We start from the raw sequence: 19980 nt of genomic DNA on the forward strand, positions 1-19980 counted from the left end.
CCAGACTTATTTGTTCATTAATGACGTCATCAGCGACTAGTCGACTTCGACTCGACTTTCATCACATAAAAGTCGACTTCAAAAAATCAGAAGTCGTTCAACCCCTAGAGTGCACAGCGGTGTTTAGTTTCTGAATGAATCCGCGTTTTGAACGAATCGTGTGAATCAATGATTCAAAGGCCCATTCATAAAGAGAGCCATTTAGACCTACTTCATTCCTGAATGAATCAGCCGTTCGAATAAATGACTCATGAAGCCATTTACCGCCACCTGCTGGCAGACTTAGTTTGTTATTTGTGACCCTGGAGCACAAAACCAGTCATAAAGGTCAATTTTTTTTTAATTGAGATTTATACATCATCTGAAAGCTAAATACATAAGCTTTCCATTGATGTATGGTTTGTTAGGATAGGACCATATTTGGCCGATATACAACTATTTGAAAATCAGGAATCTGAGGGTGCAAAAAAATCTAAATACTGAGAAAATCATCTTTAAAGTTGTCCAAATTAAGTCATTAGCAATGCATATTACTAATCAAAAATTAAGTTTTGATATATTTACAGTAGGAACGTGTTGTGATGTTCTTCATGGAACATGATCTTTACTTAATATCCTAATGATTTTTGGCATAAAAGAAAAATCGATAATTTTGACCCATACAATGTTTTTTTTGGATATTACTAAAAATATACCACAGCGACTTAAGACTGCTTTTGTGCTCCAGGGTCACATTTAGAGTATGTAGAGTATCATTTCATTAAAAATAACTAAATAATAATAATAAAACCATTAAAGGGATAGTTCACCCAAAAAATTAAATTCTGTCATAATTTATTCACCCTCATGTCATTTCAAACTTTTCTTTGGTGGAACATAAAAGGAGGTATTTTGAAGACTGTTGGTAACAACGCTGTTTTGGTTACCAATGACTTCCATTGTATGAACAAAATATACTGAGGTGTTTCTCAAATTATCTTCTTTTATGTTCCATAGTTTGTTATCCCGTTGTAACCTAAATGTTTATGTGTAATAAATTTATATGTTGAATCAAATAAAATATTTCTTTCTGAAGCTACAATTTGTAATGTCTTCCTGATACTTTCTCATTTAACACAAAAATAGCTTTAAATAATCTTTTGTGGGTATTTTCACTGTCAAATTTATTTTAATTAGATTAATTAATCAAAACGTAGTTGATTAGATTAAAAATTGTAATCGACTGACAGCCCTAATATACACACACACACACACACACACACACACATATATATATATATATATATATATATATATACTGTATATATATGTATAGCCTACTCAAATTGGGGTATTAATTCTGAGTCTCTTCTGCTCACCAAGGCTGCATTCAATTTATTTGATCATTAAAACAGTAATATTGTGAACTATTGTGAATTAATTTAAAATCACTGTTTTCTATTTTAATATATTTTAAAATGTAATTGATTCCTGTGATGGCAAAGCTACATTTTTAGCAGTCATTACTCCAGTATTCAGTGTCACATGATCCAGAAATCATTCTAATGCACTGATTTAAACATTTCTTATTATTATACATGTTGAAAGCTTAATATTTTGTGCAAAAAATGTTTGTTTGTTTTTTATGTGCAAGTCTTTACAGTCTTCATTTTAATCATGAAGAATCATTTTATTATTAGTTTAATCAATCCTACATTTCTTAAAGAAATACTGACTGAAAATTATTGATAAAACTGGAGCCCTGATGTGTGCGGTATTAGGCTACTTTAAAATTTTATCAAAAGTAGTATTTGTTATAAAATGTGTAATTGAGAGGTAAAACACAGCACCTTGAAACTCCTTAAATGAGGATATGGATCTTTTAACTGCAGTTGATGTCTCAATTAAGCTCAATTCAACCTTCCTGACACTGTGTCTCTTTATAATGTCTGAAGAAATCTTAAAATCACCCCAATGAAGGAGGTAAAATCATTCAGGATATGAAATAATCGTATTCTCCTTCAAATTAAAACTTTTAACTCCCTAAATGATGTCCTAAATGATCTGTGAAGTGGACTCAGCAGATAGGGGCAGACATTTTAATCAGATTTTGCCTTGACTATTACTGAGACTGGTACACATAGTGAATCATAGTGTCAGATAAGATTATTGTCTTGAGGTATGATATGATCTCTGTCTTTATCTGATAGGCCTCATCGGTGTCAGGAGCGGAAATGTAAATGAAGGAGGGATGATAAATGGATAAGTATAAAATCTTTGCTCTGTCCTTTGACTGCTCTGACAGCCCGTGTTCCTCTGTCTTGTCCCACACTCACTCCATTAGAGGAAATGAAAGCCCTTAGCTGGACTGAGACACAATTACAGGCACAATTACTTCTTCTACAAATCGCCCCAGATCCCTATGCCTGATTATCAAATTAGAGCTATTAATAAGCTTCCCGCTGTGTGCGTGTGCGATAGAGTGCTCTCTCTGCCACCAATACACGTTAGCATACATCCTATCATTCGTCTATCTATCTATCTATCTATCTCTCTGTCTGTCTGTCTGTCTGTCTGTCTCAAAAGTAGGCCTATATGACGAGCTCTAGTCAGATGAGCCGTTTCGAGGAGGACATGATTATAAGCAGAAACGTATACTCAGAAACTCAGAATTACTTAAACACTGAATTTAGATTTTTTGACATATTTTACTTTTAATCAAGTCTTATAATTCAGTTTCTCTTAATTCAAACGATAGCTAAACGTTGTTTTGGTCGTCATTAATGTGGCGTTACATGTTGCTCCATTCAGGCAACACATGGAGAGCGTAACCGAGCAAACGGTCCATCTCTTCCTCTGTAGTTTTCAAACAAAAAAAAAACAAGAATGAATATCAGATGGTGTTGAAAGATTTAGTACAGTTTACTGAACTGCATCATGTCTAGTCTAATCTCCCAATCTGTGTTTTATTCACGAAAAATAGTAAATAAAACAGCTTGTGAATGCCTTGTCATGTAACATTAGCCTACATTTACCTCAGGCAAGTCATTCAGTTTCCATAATGCTTAAATGGTGAATGTATTGTTAAATACAGTATATGCACAATATTATACATTTACTTAACCTATTATTGTTTTATTTAATAGGCCTATAGCCTCCTGTTTGAATAAATGTCCAAAAAAAATCTAATGTGCTAAACTCAAATGCACAAAATGGCTACATTTGATAGAGCAGGTAGCAGTCAGAAAACGCATGTCTTTACTTTCTTTTTTTTTCTCATTTTTATTGAATCACGGTGTGTTACAAACATACTAAATGTGTCTCTCTTCACCTAAAACAGAAAGAGTAAGCCTAAATGAATTTACCTCAGAGAAAATGGGAATAGACATGGCAGAGGAGGGTGAGGGCCAAAACTTCTGAATTAAATCTGATATTAGGCAATGTTGGCTCGATTCAGGCCTCAAAGCAGGGAGAACTATCCATATCTCTAAATCAGAGTCTGTATATTGAAAGTGTCACCTAATTGAAAGTGATTTAGGGCTCTGCATTGGCTGGCAGTGCATAAATTCACCCCTGACAGCCACTTGAAAGTCTCCCGTATCAACATTATGAGGTATTTGCATGGCAGAGCCTTGGAGATTATGCACCATGCAAATGATGTAGCTCGCTGGATGAGGTGATTTCAGTTCTCTCCGCACCCGTCCTCGTCCTCACACCCCAGGGGATAGGAGCTCCGCCTTTGTTCGCATATTCATTTTTCCCCCCTTGTTTTGCATATCCCTGGTTTTATAGGCTCGGCTGCTTGGGCATCTAAAGGCATCAGCGCTCACAGGCTCCTGGGACACAGAAAGACATTTTTCATTTAAGACGCGTGGCAGCCCAGCACTCGGCCCAACCCCTCCATTGTACCTTTTAATAATGCTCGAATGATATTTCGAGTTTCTTTTTCTTTTTCGGGTTTTGTAGAAGATGCTGTTACAATGGCTGAATAGATCAACCATGGGATCATTCTATAAAATAGCATCTTTATCTTGTGCTATTGGCCTACATTTTAACAGTCTGAAAACTATAATGAAAATGATAATATTTCACTTACATTTGGCAACCAGATTGTGTTCAAATATGTTTTCGAATTTTTGCCTTAATTTGAACAATATATCTATTGTTTTCTTATTTGTAACCTAATAAACTTTTTGTTAAAGCTTTTATATTTACATTTATGCATTTGGCATGAGCTTTCATCCAAAGCCACATACAATGCATTCAGTATATATTTCATGAATCGACCGTTTGAACTACAGGGATGTCTTTAAAAAATGCAAATTGTGTGCTATTTTCTTTAAAAGAAATGCCACTTGGTTAGATATTTTGTTAAATAATGCAGAGATATTTTAAACGGATTTGCGGCTGCTATATTATATGTATTATTTATTATATACACACTATATTATATATACATTATATACTGTATGCTACACTTTCAGAAAAGGGTACAAAAGCTGTCACTTGGGCAGTACCCTTTTAAAAGGCAGACATTTGTACCTAATTGAACCCTTTTTTCTCTTTGTTTTGCACAGAATATTATTTTTTTATAATGCTCTAGGAGCTTGTGTGTTATGAACTTTGGCTATGGGCTCTGAGTGACCGTTTCCTGGCCTGCCCCATGAGATGGTTCCTGACACCTGTGTGTTTGACTACAAGTGGCAGCGCTTCATTCACGGTGCATTAGTCTGTCGCTAATCTATCTACTGCTGAAACAAGTGGATTAAGACTTATCATCCAGACAGGCAATAGCATCTGATGGATGACACCCTTCACTCGGCCCTGACAAGGGTTTCCCTCATCGCAACAGAAAATAGAATCAGAAACAGCTCTCTTACTGTAATGACATTTTTCTCTCTGTGTAATAGGATTTTCAGCACAGTCCACCACAGCTATATACTTATGTACAACAGCAGAGGCAGGAAATGCTCTGTTGTTTGCATGCATTACTGATCTTGGTAGTGGCTCTTACCTTCGTAAGTTCAAAATTCATACCTGTCTAGACCTGAATATACTAGTTTGTTAACATTGATCGAAGCATCTAATGGAGAACAGAACATGGCAGGATTTTACATTAACTTCAGGATAAAAAGATGAAGAAATACAGAAGTATATACACCACTGTTCAAAGTTTTGGAGTCAGTAAGATTTGTTATAATTTTGAAAGAAGTCTCTTATGCTCACCATGGCGGAAATTATTTGATGAATAAAACTGCAGTAAAAACAGTAATATTGTGAAGTAGTATTACGATTTAAAATATATATTTTTATATGTTTTATAAACTGTAATTTATTCCTGTGATGCAAAGCTGAATTTTCAGCATCATTACTCCAGTCTTCAGTGTCACATGACCCTTCAGAAATCATTCTAATACACTGATTTTAAGTTATAGGAAATAGCATTTATTTGAAGTAGAAATCTTTTGCAACATTATAAATGTCTTTTATTGTCATTTTTGATCAATTGAATGCATCCTTACTGAATGAAAGTATTAATTTAAATATTTGAATTGTATTGTACATGCTAACTAAACTATTCATATTTATGAATGAATGAATGAATGAATGAATGAATGATGCATTTATATAGCGCTTTACTGTGTATTGCTGTACACCCAAAGCGCTTTACAATCATGTGGGGGGGTCTCTCCTCAACCACCACCAGTGTGCAGCATCCACTTGGATGATTTTTAATATTAATAAAATACTAAAAACACCTGACATGCACTTCTAAAATTAATAATTCAGAAATAATAACAACTTCAATACTATCAGCTAATGTTATTTTGAATCAGCTCTTTCATTGCTTGTTTTGACTAGAGGGCTAGCTAGAAGAAGCTATAGACAGATGCTTCTTTTTCCACTTTGTACAAGCAAAGCTAATGGAGCTCAAAGTGTTCTTTAAGAGCAGATTCGCTGGTTACGCTTCGGGGTCATTATGACCCAGGCCTGCTGTGTGTTTGATTAAACGGCTTGAGTTCACACAGAAACAACAGGATGCTAATCGCAGGAAAGAGATGGGAGATCGCCTCCATTTCCCCTCAGCACCAGGACTTTGATGATGGGCGGAGGAGGGAGCTGAACATGGAGAGGAAATAGAAAGTTAAAGGAAAAGAGATGAATCACAGAGAGCAAGAGAGACGGCTTTGATTAATTAAGCCTCCTAAACTCATCAGGCTCCTCACATGGGTGAGTGCTTGTCCTGATCAGACGTGAATACCTCAGGGAGCTCAGACAGAGCAAGCTGGATGGAAAAGGATGAATATTAATGCTTGCCTAACACCCAGTTTACTCACAAATGGGCCATGTGTTTGTTCGGGCCAAACAGGACTGTTGACAAGACAGGAAATATGTACCTCGCTAATGCTAATCAAACTTCTGCATGCTGAATGCGCTGTGGATTCAGTGCAGGGGGGCAAGCGATGACGGTTTTCACATGCTCTCGTAACACTCAGCTAATTATTTTGCATTTGCAACTTGATGAAAAATGGCAACTTGATGATACACAGAGAAGCAGTGAAGATAAGTTTTCCTCAAATGCATCTAAATGCATGCACTCCTTACCAAAATTATAATGTTATAGAGGGAATGCAGTGGCTTTTTTTATGATAGGTGTTTTTTTTTCAAAGACAATTTCTGTATAGATAATGTTATTGCCCACAAAAAAAAAGAGACGGATCATTTAACACGTCTATGCTTTGTGACAAAATGGCACAACAAATACATGTTGTCACACTGCATTAAGCTAAAAGCACTCGATGCTTATATGCACCGTGTGAGTACCTGTTGATACGAACACAGAAATAATTATGCTGCTTTCATGTAGTGGAAACTAGTAATAGTATATAAAAAAACAGTCAAAGAAACGTGTTGTTTAAAAGAAGCATTTTAATATAAATTGTGCATGTTAGAATTTAAATAAATAAATATAATAATATTATATTATGGTCTAAAATAAATACATGTAGCATTTGAATTGTTTCCCGACTCTGCAGTCTTTTTCATCTGACATCCACAGATAGGCTACGCAGCCTCAGTGCTGTGCGTCAGAGATACACGAGACCATGAAGGACTAATCAAATCTGTGAAAACAGTAAATACTTCATGTTTGCCCAGGATCCTCAGTTAAAGGACAACCCCATCAAACTCCAAATTAGTGGCAGCCATAACTTTATTGCGGCCATAAATAATTCACTTGGGCCATCTGTAAAAGTGCCTGATTTAATTCCAGTGAATGCAGAGCCAGGCCAGTGAGTCTGTCTGGTGTGGAGGGGGAACCCAAGAGCCTGTTCAGACACTCATGTAGCGGTGAATATTCACTGCATTAAGGCCATCAGAGGCAGAAAGCATTGTATGGTCAGGATCAGAGAGCTGCTGTTGAATCTCTCATAGTTAATATTCTCACTAGCACTTTTGAATTCCTTGGAGAAATCATTTGAAATGCTTGGCCTGGTTCAAAATAAACAACAAGCAAGCAAAATAAAATGTTATATACTCTTAAATGTACACTGCTGGTCAAAAGTTTGGGATTAGTAAGATTTTTCAGAATCAGAATCAGAATGAGCTTTATTGCCAGGTATGTTTACACATACGAGGAATTTGTTTTCGTGACAGAAGCTTCCACAGTGTAACAGAATGACAGTGACAGAACAAAAAACACATGAAAAATCCTTATTTGTCCGGGAGAGCAGAAGGAGTTCGTCTGTTTTGTTGGGTAGAGAGCGGAGGTTCGCCAGGTGGATGCTCGGCAACGGCGTTCTGAATCCGCGCTGCCTGAGCTTCATGAGTGCGCCGGCTCGCTTCCCCCGTCTGCGCATCCTGAAGTGCTTGATCAGCGCCACAGCTCCCCCGACTACAATGTCCAGCAAAACATCAGAATAATCAAAAACCGGTGAAATATCGGGTGGTACTTCCGATTGTCCAGCAATTCGTCTCTGGTGAAACTGATTGCAGGGATATAACTAAAGACAGGACAAACTAACAAAAACATAAAAACAACTGCGGAGCACGCCACGGAGGCAGCCATCACCGTCGGCGCCATCGTCATTGTTTGGCGATTATTTTTATACGATTTATTTGTAATGTTTTTTAAAAAAAAAACGTTTCTTGTGCTCATCAAAGCTGCTTTTATTTGATCAAAAATACAGAAAAAACGTCTCAGGTTACATATGTAACCATGGTTCCCTGAGTAGGGAACGAGACACTGCCAGTTCGAAGTTCCCAGGAAAGGGAACTAACTTTGTGAACGGTTATTGCAATTTAAAATAACGTTTTTCTATTTAATTTAAAATATAATTTATTCCTGTGATGGCAAAGCTGAATTATCATGAACTATTACTATTATTCGGTGTCATATGATCCTTCAGAAATCACTCTAATATGCTGATTTATTATCAGTGCTGGAAACAGTTGTGCTGCTGTTAGACTGTGAACCTGTGATACTTCTTTCAGGGTTCTTTGATGAATATAAAAAGTTCAGAAGAAAAGCATTTATTTCAAATAGAAATCTTTTGTAACAATATACACTACTTTTTTTTGTAATTTTTTTTCTTTCTTTTTTGAAATAAATTAATACTTTTATTCAGCAAGGATATGTTAAATTAATAAAAAAGTGATAGTAAAGGCTTATATTGTTGGAAAAGATTTCTATTTTGAATAAATGCTGTTCTTTTTAACTTTTGAAATACGTTGTATTTATTTTAGGTCACATTTGGGTTAAAACTATAAGATTTTAATCTTTACGTGGGGAAAAAGTCCATTTTCTGTTTTATTATTGCTCTAGTACAATAATACTCCAGTACTTCAATATATATATATATATATATATATATATATATATAATTTTATTTTGTATTTATTTACTTAGTAATTTATAATATATTATATATTGTAAGCTTCTTTTCGATTGTTGATATCTAACCCTCACCCTAACAATTTGGTTAACCTTTAATTTAACCAAACTGAGTTTGCACTAAACCTCCCTCACATATCATTTCATATTAATTTCAAGTTGATTTTGGTTTGGACGTGACTGCACCAGCTTGACTCATTCACATGGATTTGCTTTGACACGCTAATCAGCCAGTCACAGTGATCATATCGAGCATTTGCTTGTATTTCACTATTCTTCATCACAATTTGTATCTTTGTGTTAATCAACCACCACAATAACCATTATGACTCCAGGTACAGTGCGATTACAACCACAGACACTTATTTCAGTGTTATAAACTTCAAAATCATCAGATGCTAGTCAGTCTAGTTGGCTTTTTTCCATATATCTTGCAATTCAGCAGCATTGTGCCTGTAGTGAGAGACAGAATAATCTTGCTGCTTGCGATTTTGTGTCATAAACAATCAGGTTGTGTTAGTCTGTCTTTGAATATACGTGCAGTAACAGCAGGAGATGCTAAAGCGGGTCTGTTGTTAGGCAGAACGAGGCTCCAGGGAGCGGCAGATCTGTTATTACACCTGAAGCCCTGCAGCTCCAATTATTTGCCCCCCTCTTCTCTGCCCTTACTCGCACTTTTCCAGCTTAAACGGCTCTGGAGTGACAGGCCGATATAACCTGGCTTCGAATGAGATCAGTCCTCTGTCAGCACACACTGAACTCATTCTGGACACACAGAGCAGGTGCTCAGATGATAAATAGACTGGCTGAGAGAGAATGAGTCTGGATTGGATGTTATGGAAGATTGTTTACTTCTTCTTCTGTCTTGTGTTTAAATTGTACTCTATCAAGACACAGATAAAGAGAGAAGAGGAGATATGCAAGGAAAACCAATGAAATCATCAGTTTTTGTCTGCTGGGGAGCTGACAAATGGACAGAGACAAGATTTTTTATTTTTTTTAAGAATCAAAATTGTATGTTAATTTATATACTGGCATATGGGAAAGTATGTTTTAGATGCTATAATTGGCCATTTTTTAAACAGTTTATCACCACTATTAATCAACTGTTAGATTTCACTTGCTCATTTCACAGTGTGACATGATTTTTGTTAAAGTAAAAATATCGATCATTAGGGATGTAACGATACACTCAACTCACGATATACTGATTTCACGATACGATTTTCTAACAATTTTTTTTTTTTTACAAATTGAGATTTAAAGACAAATTCTAAATGAAAAGGTGTCCTTTTTTTGTTCTTATGAATACTGCCCTGCGTCCCAATGTTCATACAATCCATCCTAAATAGTATGTGAGATTAGAATAAGTGTGTACCAAAGCATAGTATGTTGAAAAGAGTATGCCAAAAGCCCCCGGATGGTCTACTATTTCAGGTCGATTTTTGAAGTATAGATGGCCACTAGAAGGCAAGCCTGCAACCTTTAGCCAAAAAACTTTAACGACAAATGCTAACAGAAAGGAGACCAGAGGCTGTTTTTTTTTTTTTTTAATGGATGCCAATGGAGGAGAGGCTTCACTACGCTGAATAAACAGCTTTTTAGAGGAAACAGCTCATCATTTAATGAATCGACAGCCTATCTGCTAATCTTCAACATGTTTTTCCCTAAACAATACTTTTGGATTGAACTATTTTTAGTTTACACCTAAAAAAAAAATGCTGTTTTATAAGAGACGTCACTGACGTTTTGCGAAAGGTGGGATTCAGTTTACGGCACTTATTCATTCCTATGGTATCTGTAAATGGCGACCAAAAGTCCCCGGATGGTCTACTATTTCAGGTAGATTTTTGAAGTATGGATCGTGCCAAAGCCACTAGAAGGCAAGCCTGCAACCTTTTAGCCAAAAACCTTTAACGACAAATGCTAACAGAAAGGAGACCAGAGGCTGTTTTTTTTGAATGGATGCCAATGGAGGAGAGGCTTCACTACGCTGAATAAACAGCTTTTTAGAGGAAACAGCTCATCATTTAATGAATCGACAGCCTATCTGCTAATCTTCAACATGTTTTTCCCTAAACAATACTTTTGGATTGAACTATTTTTAGTTTACACCTAAAAAAAAATGCTGTTTTATAAGAGACGTCACTGACGTTTTGCGAAAGGTGGGATTCAGTTTACGGCACTTATTCATTCCTATGGTATCTGTAAATGGCGACTGAGTGTCGTACAACTCTAACTAAAAAATTAAATGATGTCAAGGCTGTAATGTGATTGGTTACAGACCCTCTCATCTCCCGTAAGACAATGGCTGCGTTCCAGTCCATTTTTTATGCCCTTCACTCGCAAACTTCCCTCCGTCTCGTTTACTCGGATGTACGTCATTGATTACGTTGCATGAGTGCCCACTTCTGGCGGAACCCTTGGAATGGGCTGAACTGGAACAACCTAAGGCCTTTATCACTTAGAATCAGCTATGGGGTTGGTTTATTGTTTAAATTTTTTCACTTATGAATTTGATTGGTGCAGCATTCTATATGTATATAGGTATGTTTGGGCTGTTATAAATGTTAAAAAAATCATTTATATATTATAGTTGTTTGGGTTGGGGATAAATTAAACGCGATCTGCGATGACGTCACAATCGTGTTGCATTGTGGTCTATGGAGCGGCCTGAAGTGTGCATATGAAGCAGACTCGCTCCCTCAGTCAAAATCGAGGGGTCGAGGGTCTGTCCATATAAACTTCCCTCATCCACTTCAGGAAGTGGAACGCACTTCAAAATGGCAGCGGGGATTCCCCCGAGAGGAAGTGCTTAGGGAAGTTTGCCAGTGCGTGTCTAAAAGTGGAGTGGAACGCAGCCAAGCTCTGTCCGTGCACACTCTAATGGCTAATATTGCCCACAATCCATTGCGCTTTGGCGAAGGATTTGGTCCAGAACTACAAACACAAATAAAGCGCTTTTTAAAAAACTACAAACATGGCGGATGTGCGCGACCCAGAGAGGTTTAGATAAAGGGGTTTGAGTTACTAATAATCAACATTTAACCTGGTAAAAAATATTTATTTAATGTTATCTGTGTTGTATTTTATCCGCAACAGCGATATGAACTTTTATAAACATCCGTTTGGTCGTTTCCTTTTAAATGCATCATTATGCAGAAAATATGAGCAGAGTTCTCGGCATGAAAAACCCGTGGCTGGCAGTTTTATACGATTAAAACTAATTTAACATGTAATTTGCATCTGCACAAATCATGTTTCCCTATTAATCATATTTAAAGAAGAGTCTTTTTAAGACAATAGATACTTTTTTTTTTTGCAAAAATAAATTCCTCTCAAAATTTCACGATTAAATTGAAGAATGCTAAAAATTGAAAATAAAAATACAAATCTTTATCATTACAGATAAACTAGTATTTTAAAATATTTTATATTTGTGTTTTTGTCAGTAAAAACATGATATAAGAAATATCAGAACCTCTTGCTCAGTCTGAGGTGGAACGAAACTGTTGAACACATTTTTATATGGTTTGATGCTTTAATTAGCCTACTACATTTCTTACAGGTTATCTTCATTTTGGAAATTACTCAAATGAAAAATACACATTTTAAGATTTTAATACTATTAGATTTTCATGTGAAACCATGAATATATGCAAGATTACAGTGTGGTAGCGCTCTTTACACACACACACACACACACACACACACACACCAGCAGAGAACTCAGTGACTTAATTAGCAAAACCTCATTGGCATAATTAGTGATTATAAAGCACAGCCCCCCACACACTTTACTGTGTTTTGTTTAGAGCTGTGAGTTTTGCATGCATTAACTTACTTAACTGTCCCTGAGCGAGCTGATTACAAGATGAGCAGAGCAAAATGAAAGAGAGGTCAAATTAGGCTGCTGAAAAAAAAAGTATTAAAATATCAATAGTGGTTCAATTTGCAGCATCTCTTAAAGAGTGGCCTTTTTTTCACCCAGCATGAATTAGTGTGATGAGGCTAACATCTTAACCTCCAGCTGAAGATTGTGTTTATTTTGTCTGAACAGTGCAGGGCTGGTCAATTAGAAAATAACTCTGCCCTGGAGCCTGTATGATGGAGACCTCTTCCCAGCAGAATTGGGCCATTAGGCCATAGAGGATAGAGTATAAGGTTAGGAGAGCATAATTCTCTCTTAAATAAATACTATTTGCACAGTTAAACCCACAGAAACCCCCTGCTGCTTCTGTAATGAAGCTGCTTGGTGCAGTTGAATCCACACACACACACATCCTATTAGCTTCATCGCCACATTCACTAGTGTAGCTGACTTGCATCTGTCCATCCAAGAATCTCATTTTATAATCAACTTTATTTTTTTTTTCTGTAATCCTTCACAAATTAATAGTATGTGAAACTCTCTCTCTCTCTCTCTCTATATATATATATGTGTGTGTGTGTGTGTGTGTGTGTGTCTGTATATGTATATGTATGTGTATATGTATATATATATATATATATGGTTTTATTTTATGAAGCAAATAATTAAAATGACAAATGCACATAACTAAATTACTAAAATCTACACTAAACAATAAAATAAAAGTTAATAAAATTCAAAATATTAATAAATACTATAATAGTATAGCCTATAATTTACACTAAAATAACACTATTTTATATAGTTTTTAAATGAACCAATTATTAGCACTTATTTTTAGATTTTTAATTAATTCTTTTTTTTCAAATATGTTGAGGCTGTGCACTATGCTTCATCTCCTAAAGATATCTTTCATTTATTTTATTTTTATTTTTTTTTGTATTCCTCTGCAAATTAACCACACAGACTAGTCATAACACTAAATGTGCCTCTTAGCCAACAGTTGTTTAGTTCTAAAAAATAATCAGCATCAGGCTTTTCTGAGCCCTTGCCAGTAACCCACTTATTATAAAGCGAGAGAGAGAGTGAGAGGGAGAGATAGGGAGCTAATTAAGCTGAATATACATGAATTGTGGCGCTGGGACTGAACACAAGTGAGATTTACAGATGACACGTCTGTTTTAGCGGCTGCTTTGACATCACAGGGAAATGGACGATCTGGATGATAAACATCTCATTTTGGTAATTTTTTGTATTTCTCCAAGGAGGTCCATAAAAAAGCTAGCCATTAGCATTTCCATTCATCTCAATGGTAGTTGCGTTCTAAAACATTACACTTGGTGAACATCATCTAGTGTTGGAGATACTAGACTGACCAGGTCAGTGTTGAGGATCACGCCGGGCAGCGTCTGTTTACAAGACTGTAAACTCAATTTTTCATCCGGGCGCTCTGCCAAACCCCATGAGCTACAGGACTGTGACACTCACCTACATGCACCACACACACATCCAATAGACTTCACTTCATTAAGTGGCCCATCACTGTGCTGCAGTGGTCAGCTGTTCGCCAGCGTCCACGGTGACTTTATTGTCCCCTGTGGAGGAGTGGATCAGATGCGGTGTGTCTGATGAAGCGGTGCCCTGCGGTGAGCCCGTGTGTCAGCCTGAGATCAGCACTGATGAGCAGCGTGCATGTGTGCTAACAGCGGATCGTGCAGGAGCGGCTCCAGGACTTGTGCCAGGATTTATGCTTGTCAGTTACTGGAGAGAAAGAAACTGAGACGCGGAAGAAGGAAATAACAATGAAGCCTGTGCTTAACAATTGGGTTTTAAGTATTTTGTGAAGCTAGAGTCATTCAAGTCAATGCAATTGGCGAAAAGTATAAGAAATGCATGTAACAAATGTTGCATTTTAATTTATTTGTTTATCTATAGGGGACTTATTTTTTATTATTAAGAATGAAACTTGCATTTAGTACCTTTTTCTTATTTATAGGCTGTCAGGGGTTGTTATGTGACTCTTTCTGCAGGTTACATCGTTGCGCCAGTAGGCAGAGACAAATGACTTATTTTATTAACGAGTCAGTTGAATCTTTCACTCAATCGATTCTTTCAAACACACTGAATAATTCCAGAATGAATGTCAATGAACGAGTCATTGAATCATTTAGGCAATTGTTTCGTTTAAACTTTAAAACATTAAATAATTTCAGATTGGTATTAAATGTTATATTTTAAACATTTTACAGTTCCCCGACCACGTCCACCTACGCAATCTTATTCATATTCACAATTAGAATTATCCCTTACGAAAATTAACCATTTTTACTACAAAAAAATAAAATAAAAAAAAAACCATGGTTACTATAGTTAAACCATGGTAACCACAAATTAACCATGGTTTTGCTACACTAACCATAGTTTAACTATGATATTTGTAGTAAAACTGTGCTTATACAAATGGTCATCAATATGCCAAAAAAACATGGTTACTACACTTTTACTACAATAAAACCATGGTTAATTTTCATAAGGGATAATGCAGCCAAAGATAATGTATGAGGAACATAAATGATTAGGCTACTTTACCTGCCGAGTCTTTTGTTAATTTGTCACGTGACAGGCGCAAATGAACGAACCTGCAAGATGCGGGACGGTTGATTCTGCTCTGGCGTTTGGAGGTGCAAAAACACACAAAATAACTGCCAACATCATGCCTAAAATGTAAGTTACTATATAAACGTACTGTTTATTGAAAAATATCTTAATTGCAATCGTGTTGTTGTTCTGTGATTACCTGCGGCCTTATGACTACAGAAGAATTACAGAATTAGAATTAGCCTACTTTTACTCACAACAACACTCTTGCTCGGAATTACTAGTCCTCCATACATATGCGTTCTGGTGATCTATTTGGCTGAGTGTTGTGTTCTTGGTTAAATCGCAGAGTTCTGTGTCCTCCTGTGAACACTGGTGACGGATTGCTGCTTCAAACAGCTAACATGGGACTAGTAAGCAGGGATAATTGTCTAACCCCACTAATCAGCTCCAAAGAGGCTATAACCTTACATGCAGACATGCACGTAGCATTTGCGTGTTGTGGAAGAAGGTTCATATCTATCCATCCATCCATCTGTACTACTGAATGCTGATGTAGTGCTTTGTTGTCAGGTATAAGTTAAGTATATGTAAGCTAGTGCACCGGTGTTGAGTTTGTCACAGTTAGCAGAGACTTGCTCCTGTGAATGATGTAGGTTGCCAAGAAAACAGCCTCATTTTTAGGTAAATTACTCTACTTGGCACTCGACAAAAGTGCAATTAGCTCACCAGTAGCCTGAGCCGAAGCACAATTAAAACCCAGAGGAGATTTGAAGGAGCAAAGAGGATCATGGGTATCTGACAGCTTGCTTGTTCCTAATCTCCTTGTTGCAGGGGGTCCCTCTTTGTGTAGTTCCCTCCGAACGCAAGCGACGAGGAGGAGATGGCTTTAATTATGCGGTTTGATCCAGAATATTCCACAAAGAACCATTTGGGACTTACCTTTTAAAATAATGACTTAAGAAAGCAAAAATCACTTGCATTCTTTAGTCCTGGCACTTTTCAGCATGTTTGCAATTATCTTGTCATCATCTCTTCTTTTCTCTTTAATGTGCCCTTTTCCACGTCCCATCACTGCTTTTGGTTTTCTGTTCTTGCAACTTTATGATGTATGTTGATACATTTCTTTGGCTGTGTTGCATTAATTGTTTTTTCCCACTTTAAACAAGATTTTGACAGCAACATTGGCTAGTGGAATTGAGGATCATATAGCATAGTGGTTCAGTAGTGATGTTTATATATTATTGCATATTCATAGAGGATATTTTAGTGTTTCTAGCATGTATTAAGGAAAGTACAGTAAACCCAAGTGTGATGAAGAGTGATGGTGTAGTATTTAATCATACTACTTATCATACTACTTAGTTCTTACCATAATACACCTCTAAATGTTTGTAATACACAGCATTTCTTTTTTTAAATTATTGTCTGATGTTTTTCAGACCCTACTGTGAAGTAATCAGTTATTGCTCCAGGTTTTGTGGGGTCTCTGACACTCCAAGCATAATAATGTTCAATGTAATTTTCATGGAGGACATTCGAATCATATTATTAAGGTCAAATTTTGATTATAAACAGTTCCTGTAAAATTCTGTGATCTTTCAAGCAAAAAATAAAATGCCACTGGGTTCTCTTATATCAGTGGCTCTCAAATGAAAACCAAAATATCAAAATCAAACTATAATTTCAACAGTATTTAAAAAAAAAATCCATATGAATGATTCATTTTTAGGTAGGTTAATTTTTGCCGTTTCAGACACTGGCAGGGACCATATGTGAATAATGGCAAGTTCCAGTATTTTGGATCATTACCCAAACATTCTTTTGTTAGTTGAAATAGCTGAAATAAAATATAAATATTAGATAAAAAACTTAAACTTTAAAAATTTAATTTTGCCTTATCAGCTGACTGAACTAAAATAAGTTAAAGTACTACAATTACTAAAAACAAAGATAAATAGATTAGATTACATAAACGTTATTGTCAGACTATAGTACAACATTTTACAATAGACATAGAAACAATAAATACAAAAGTATTCACAAACGTTTTAATGTTTCATGTACCTTATTCAGTTCTAGGACAGCCTGATGTACAAAAGAATGTTTTAATTTCACTCAATTAAATCTTGGGACCTTATATCGATGGTTAGATGGTAGAAGCACAATTTCATTATACAACACATGGCTAGGATTAGAAACAATATTCTTGGCCAGCCTTAAGAGGTTCCTTCATATAACTTTTCAAGAGGCTGTCCTACTATCCTAACAGTAAAAAAAAAAAAACAGAGTTAAGATTCCTTAACTTTGTTTTTAGCCTAACAGAGAAACTCATGTTCCAGACAGAATTGCAATACTGTAAGACGCTCATAATTACTGACATAAAGAATAATACAAGAATCTGTTTTGCTTCTCCAAATGACCTGAGACGACAAAGAAAATAAATTCTCTGCTTTGTCTTTTTACACAAACTGTCTATATGATCTTTCCATACTATCTATTGTTACACCTAAATACTATTATATACTTATATCTAAATTAAAATGAAAACTAAAAAGCAAAAAGAAGAAAATAATCAAAATAAGTATGGATACTGTAGTAGTATATTAATAATACTAAAATAACACTGTGTACCCAAGTAACACTGAACAGTTGATTCAATGTACAGTACAGTATATATTGAAGTTGTGGTTTATGTTCACCCAATCTTGCTCCTCTACTTTCTGGCAAGTTAGGAGTTTTCCTGCAAGTTTAGGCTTATGGTTAATTACCTGCTTCGGGTGTTTGGTAAAGTATGATTATATTTTAATCTAAACTTTGCTGGAAGGTAAATGCAACTATATAGGATTGAAATGAGTTGGACAATAGTTAGTTTATGGCCGAAGTGTTGCATTCAGATGCCAGTGACATTATACAGCTATTTCCATAGGAAACAAGTGCAAATTCCATCCAGAAAATGTTTTCAGTTCAAAATACTGTCAACTGTAGAGAAGAAAATGTCTAAGAAAGTTAGATAAGCAGTGACTGTTGGGCTAGTGGCATGGATTCTGTAGTGACACATTCTGTGAGGGCTAGTTCAACATGGCTGTTTACCATTTGAGAAACCTTAATGTCTGTTTTCTGACTCCTTCAGTGAATTTTCAGTGAATAACAGCTTAAATTCTCACACAAGTCTATCTTACAACTTCAGAAGCTTTTGATTGTAGTGCATGAGTTGTATGGAGCAGTTTTATAGTGAGCCTATATTGTTTAAAGGGGGCATAACACACACAGTTTCACCCAATCTCATGTTAATCTTGAGTACCTATAGAGTAGTACTGCATCCTTCATATCTCCAAAAAGTCTTTAGTTACCCGTGCAGCACTGCCGCTGGATGAAGAGCGTTGATGGGTGCGATCTCGCTCTTGCTCTGGTCGATGCGGGCGCGCTCTTCTGGGAGAAATGCCCATATAATGAGTTCCACCCTCGTTTACGTCATTAAGAGCCACGATCGAGAAAAAAAATTATCCGAAACTTGTACGAACCCGGAAGTACGATTTTTGGCACAGAAATACTCCGTCATACGTCCAAATTGTTTTTTTGAAACTTTGTCCATGCTTAGCATGAGAATCCAACTCTTTAACATTGTAAACAACTCTGAATGCATGAAACAGCATTGTGCCCCCCCTTTAAGACAGCATAGCATATTCCTTTGCCTACTGCATCTGTATATTGGTAACTGCAATGCAGTCTAAAGAAAGTTGTTTCTCTGCTTAAGTTTTCTTACGGATGTGGGTTTGTGTCTTTGCACCCTGCACACCCTGTTCACGCTTGTGTGTATGTGAGAAAAAGCCTCTACTCATTTGAAAGGCTGAAATAGGTTTGTGTGTCTGTGTGCTAGAGCAGTGAGATCTCATTAACGGAGAGAGTAAGGCAGACTGGTCGAGGCACTCATCCAAACAGTCTCAGAGCAATCATCCTCCCACGACTGCCTGCAGAAGCTCACAGCAAATTAAATCTCTAATGGATATCGATCAGATACCTTCTAATAAACCCACTGCTATCATCCTATCGCAGCCTTCATTCGCCTTTCTCACACATACAAGTGTTTGTGTGGCTTCCAGACATACAGTGTTGCTTTACCTTAGATGTTTTGGAGAAAAAAAAACAGCAAAAGCAGAAATCTCTGCTGTCAGCTCAAATAACAGTTGTATCGTTTCCTTTCCCATCTGCAGGCTTGATGTCAGTTTGAGTGACTGTTTTGTTTTGTTTCTTTGTTTTTTTATCTCATCTACCATTGTATCGACCATTATATGCAGAGTTTTAACAACAATCTTTGAAAAGAGAGAAAATGCTGGGAGAGAAATAGGTATAAATAGTTATTTTTTTCTGAACAAAGGTGGAGCGGTTTTATAAAAGTCTTGTAGGTTTCTAAAGGTCTCCATCTGGTATTCACAATAGGAGCTTCAGTTTGAATGGGGGATTCAGATTTCCTCATTTTTCCATTCAATCAGCTGAGCGTACAGCCGCTAATGATTTTTAGATGCGAGATGAGTCATGAATTTTCTGTCTGCGTGCATTATTCCTCTGAGAGCTTTGAAGGGCGCTTTGATCAGATAACGATCGGAGAGCCGTTAACCGGGTAAGAGGGCTGCGTTGG

General features: G+C 36.3%; 1 long non-coding RNA gene across 1 annotated transcript; it reads right to left on the reverse strand.

Moving 5' to 3' along the window:
• Nucleotides 1-2758: 2758 nt before the first annotated feature.
• On the reverse strand, nucleotides 2759-14526 carry LOC107689698 (uncharacterized). Its single transcript, XR_001634362.1, has 3 exons — nucleotides 14232-14526; nucleotides 3627-3815; nucleotides 2759-2835 (listed from the first exon to the last, which is right to left on the reverse strand). It is a non-coding gene; the product is annotated as an uncharacterized LOC107689698 (long non-coding RNA).
• Between the last annotated feature and the right edge of the window lie 5454 nt (nucleotides 14527-19980).

This window comes from Sinocyclocheilus anshuiensis, unplaced genomic scaffold (assembly GCF_001515605.1).
Source record: "Sinocyclocheilus anshuiensis isolate Anshui unplaced genomic scaffold, SAMN03320099.WGS_v1.1 scaffold813, whole genome shotgun sequence".
Taxonomy (NCBI): Eukaryota; Metazoa; Chordata; class Actinopteri; order Cypriniformes; family Cyprinidae; genus Sinocyclocheilus; species Sinocyclocheilus anshuiensis.